This window comes from Lampris incognitus, chromosome 19 (assembly GCF_029633865.1).
Source record: "Lampris incognitus isolate fLamInc1 chromosome 19, fLamInc1.hap2, whole genome shotgun sequence".
NCBI classification, from domain to species: domain Eukaryota; kingdom Metazoa; phylum Chordata; class Actinopteri; order Lampriformes; family Lampridae; genus Lampris; species Lampris incognitus.
In genome coordinates, this window is record NC_079229.1 from 32,257,246 (window position 1) to 32,261,541 (window position 4,296).

Below are 4,296 nucleotides of genomic sequence, written 5' to 3' on the forward strand. Positions count from 1 at the left end.
CCACTCTGATACCACTCTGATATCACTCTGATACCACCCTGATACCACCCTGATACCACCTCTGATACACGACCCTGATACCACCCTGATACCACCCTGATACCACTCTCGATACCACTCTGATAACACCCTGATACCACTCTGATACCACTCTGATACCACCCTGATACCAATCTGATACCACCCTGATACCACCCTGATACCACTCTGATACCAATCTGATACCACCCTGATACCACTCGGATACCACCCTGATACCACCCTGATACCACTCTGATACCACTCTGATACCGACCCGGATATCAATCTGATACCACTCTGATACCATTCTGATACCACTCTGATACCACTCTGACACCACCCTGATATCACCTTGATACCACTCTGATACCACTGATACCACTCTGATATCACTGATACCACCCTGATACCACTGATACCACTCTGATATCACTCTGATACCACCCTGATATCACTCTGATACCACCCTGATACCACTCTGATACCACCCTGATACCACTCTGATACCACCCTGATACCAACCTGATACCACCCTGATACCACCCTGATACCACTCTGATACCACTCTGATACCACTCTGACACCACCCGATCTTGTCCGGTCTCGGAAGCTAAGCAGGGTCGGGCCTGGTTAGTATTTGGATGGGGGAATACCAGGGGCTGTACACTTTGTGATGGCCTGGCGGCCTGTTCAGGGTGTCCCCCCCGTCTGCCACCCAGTGGCTGCTGGGATAGGCTGCAGCATCCCTGAGAGCAGCATAAGCAGCTTGGATGATGGATGGAGGGATAACATGTTTTCGTCATACATAACCAGGGCAGCCCGTCATGCCTCATCGGCCTCATGTCACCGCTCTGTGTCCGGGCGTCCACCATATTGGAGCGTTGGAGATCGCTAGTAAACAAATCCAATGTGTACTGAGCGATGCAGACTTCGCTACAAAATCGACTGTAACTCGATTAATTAGGAACCGATTTTTGTGAAATTTGGTTTGTTATAATCATGAGAAATTGAACCTTTTACTGCTCACCTACTGTAATTAAATCCAGTAACCGTGGGCAGATCTAATCAGCTCTATGCCGGAACATTAACTTTCTGACTAACCACAACTTCCTCTGGGACACGCAGGCTGTGATGTGTGAATATATCAAGTGTCAATTATTTACAATTTCAGCTTTTGTGAGTTTCTCCAGGCGGCACGGTGGCGCTGTGGTTAGCGTGGTCGCCTCACAGCCAGAAGGTCCTGGGTTCGAGCCCCAGGGTAGTCCAACCTTGGGGGTCGTCCCGGGTCGTCCTCTGTGTGGAGTTTGCATGTTCTCCCCGTGTGTGTGTGTGTAGGTTTCCTCCGGGGCCTCTGGTTTCCTCCACAGTCCAAAGACATGTAGGTCAGGTGGATCAGCCGTACTAAATTGCCCCTAGATGTGTGTGGGGGGGGGGGGCCTGTGTGATACCCCAGCAGGCTGTCCAGTGACTGCTGGGATAGGCTCCAGCATCCCTGAGAGCAGGATAAGCGGCTCGGATTGATGGATGGATGGATGTTTTTCCTCCTGCGTTTTGGATTCAAACTCTTTGTGCGACACGTGCGGCTTCTGACAACCGCAACAGGACTCTCGTTGCCCTAAAATGCTCAGCGGCGGCAGGTGAGGTGAGGCGTCTCTCTCTCCCGCCACTAAATGGATTTACCACTTTGTTTCTTCAAATCCCCAACAATTCATCTGAATATGGGTGGGGAGTGTTCAGCGCTGCCAAACCCGGCCAACACGGAGGGGTTAAAAGGGTAAATGGAGGTGTGGGGGGGGGGGGGTGTTTTCTCTTCTTCGTGTGTTTGTGTGGAAGAAGCAGGTAGAGAACATAATCTGAGAGGGGAGGAGAGTCTTTCTCCCCCCGCAGCCAGCTGGCAGCGAGGAGCCCCGACGCAGCAGCCGTGTGAGGGTGCGTTGGCCGGGAGCGCCGTGGGTGGCCGACGGAGGAGCCGCCGCGCGCCGGTTGACTCCTTATTTCTTCCCTTCTCCCTTTTCTTCCTTTCTTTTTTTAAAAAAAATCTATTTATTTGACCCTCCTCGAAACTGCCTCCGTTCCTCTGAAGTAACCCGCCACAAACCGAACCGCTGTAATTGGGTAGAAATAGACAAGGGGGGGGGAGGGGGGGGGAGCGTGGCGAGCCGGCGTTGCGGCGGAGCGGGATAAAAGGCAGGGGAGGGAGAAGGAGCGCCGGCGTTTATTTTTAAATCTTCAGAGGGAAAAGCTCCCGGTCCCCGTCGTGCCCCACACCCACTTATAATAAAATAATCCACTTTACCCCCCCCCCCCAACCGCACGGTGAACGTTTCCAGAGGGGTCCTGATGCTGCGCCACCGCATGACGCACGAACCGTTTTGGGAGTTTTTTTTTTTTCTGGCCTCCTTTTGGCGTGCGAGACACAGCTGCTCCTGGCCCCGTTACGGGAGCACACGAGAGGAAGACGGTTAAAGCGTCGACGTCCCTCCTTTTCCAGTGACATCTTTAACGAGAAACATGTTTCAACTCAACACAAACGCCCCCTTTCTCTCCCCCCTCCTCCCCCCCCCCGCCCCACTCCCCCCGCTGATGGCATCTGAATTGGTCCCTGTGAAGCAAGGAGAAGATCCTGTCTTCAAGTCGCTCGGTCACGTGACGCCGCTAATTCAATTTCACACACACACATGTGGCGTCTGTTTGGAGCACATGTTTTGGTTTTTATCACAGCTCCTTTCATTTGCCCCACATAAACGTTATTGCATCAGGAGTTTATGGGTTTCCAGGGAGGCGCTGCTGTCATTCCCCACACACTTCCCAACTCGTCCCGTTTCCGACGGGTGTCCCCGGCAACCCGATGCCTGCCTCCCATGAACATCCCATCCATCTGATGGTGTCTCGAACACGTCCTGCAACCTGCCCAGGGATGGACGAGAGAGGGGGGAGGAGGGGGGGGGAGAGACGGGGGAGGGAGAAACCGAGAGGTTGGAGAGAGAGAGAGAGAGAGAGAGAGAGGAGGGGGGGAGAGAGGCAGGGAGAGGGGAGGGGGAGGGAGGGAGAGAGAGGGGGAGGGGGGAGAGAGAGGCAGGGGGAGGGAGAGGTGGAGGGAGAGAGAGGGGGAGAGAGAGGTGGGAGAGAGAGAGGGAGAGGGGAGAGAGGGAGAGGGGAGGGGGAGAGAGAGGCAGGAGAGGAGAGGTGGAGGGAGGGGGGGGGGAGAGAGGTGGGAGAGAGAGGAGAGGGGGAGAGAGGGGGAGGGGGGAGAGAGAGGGGGGGAGAGCGAGGGGGAGAGAGAGGGAGAGGGGAGGGGGAGAGAGGCAGGGAGAGGAGAGGGGGAGAGAGAGAGAGGAGAGGGGAGAGAGCGAGAGAGGCAGGGAGAGAGAGAGGGGGGGTGGGGAGAGAGAGGGGAGAGGGGAGAGAGAGGAGAGGGAGAGAGAGAGGGGGGCAGAGAGAGGGGGGGTGGAGAAAGAGAGGGGGGAGAGAGCGAGGGGGGTGGCTGGGGAGAGAAGAGAGAAGAGGGAGTCAGAGAGCCAGCATGGGAGATGGAAAGGTAAGAGTAAACAGAGAGAGGGGCTGATGGGAAGAGAGATGAAACTGAGATGTAAGAGACAGACAATGAGGGACTGGTAAGGTGCAAGGTGAGACTCAATTCATCATGTGCGGTGGTCAGTGTGCCAGTGACCCACACACACACACACACAAACACACACACACACACACCAGTGTACCCATCTGATCTAAATCCACACGGAGTTTGTGTTTACACAATCATGTGGAGACTGTGGCCACACTGCTCTCACACAAAAAATCTCATGCATACAAATGTGAAACATCCCACATCGCTCATACTAACACACGTGCACACACACACACACACACACACACACACAGGACCCACTCATGCAATACATAGTCAGCGCACATACTAAAGCTCACACCGATAAACACAAACATACATAAATATTACTATGCACATGCAAACGAGCAGAAACTGTTGTGCGCAAACGCAAGCAGACATACGCAACAAATTCAGCCAACGGCTCACACTAATGTCACCTAAACACACGCGTGCACACACACACACACACAAGCAAAAACGCATGCGTAAGCCAATGCACTCACTAAATCACATGCACATAAACACACATGCACATAGGGTGTACACACACACACACACACACACACACACACACACACAAGTGCAGAAACACACGGTGGATCCACGTGGTCATTGATTCATACACTGTCTCACACAAACGCTCGCATGCAGACACATGCTCGTACACA